Source organism: Diaphorina citri, unplaced genomic scaffold (assembly GCF_000475195.1).
Source record: "Diaphorina citri unplaced genomic scaffold, Diaci psyllid genome assembly version 1.1 scaffold1226, whole genome shotgun sequence".
Lineage (NCBI taxonomy): Eukaryota > Metazoa > Arthropoda > Insecta > Hemiptera > Psyllidae > Diaphorina > Diaphorina citri.
This window is the reverse complement of record NW_007378655.1, coordinates 4,800-5,317: the sequence shown is the minus strand read 5'-3', so window position 1 is coordinate 5,317 and position 518 is coordinate 4,800. Positions and strand designations below refer to the sequence as shown.

Sequence of the window (518 nt, the reverse complement as noted above, 5' to 3'; positions counted from 1 at the left end):
AAATACATTTGTATAACATGAGAATATTTATTTTTTTTTATCGAGAAGTTCAATAGGGAACTAATAAAAAAAAAAAAAAAAAAACGTTTTGAAAGGTTTCGGCCCGAGCGGGAATCGAACCCGCAACCAGGCACTACCTTCCTAGGTAACTAGGCTGGCGAAACATCTTTTTCTTTTCTTTTTTAGATGTTTGATAAAGGGAAGTGTAACTGCTAAGGTCTTATCGTCAAACATCTTTGGCACGTACAGCTGGTACACACATTAATTTCGTTTTCAGGGCCGCTGTTGAGAGCGGCTTCGACTATGCTTCCCTGGACGCTACCAGCGACCAGGAGCGGCTCACTCAGGTGTTCAACAGGATGCGTCAAATGTCGCCCCTAGCACATATCGACAAGATAAAGATCCCCACGCTACTCCTCATTGGAAAGAAAGATTTACGGGTGCCCCCCTCTCAGGGGGTGCACTTCTATCATCGTCTCAAGGCCAACAATGTCACCACCAAGTAAGTAGAAGGTCCC

At 44.2% G+C, this 518-nt stretch overlaps 1 pseudogene; it reads left to right on the top strand.

Moving 5' to 3' along the window:
- The window catches only part of LOC103514812, a 7,526-nt pseudogene extending 7,020 nt beyond the window's left edge, over positions 1-506 (top strand).
- The last annotated feature ends 12 nt before the right edge of the window (positions 507-518 follow it).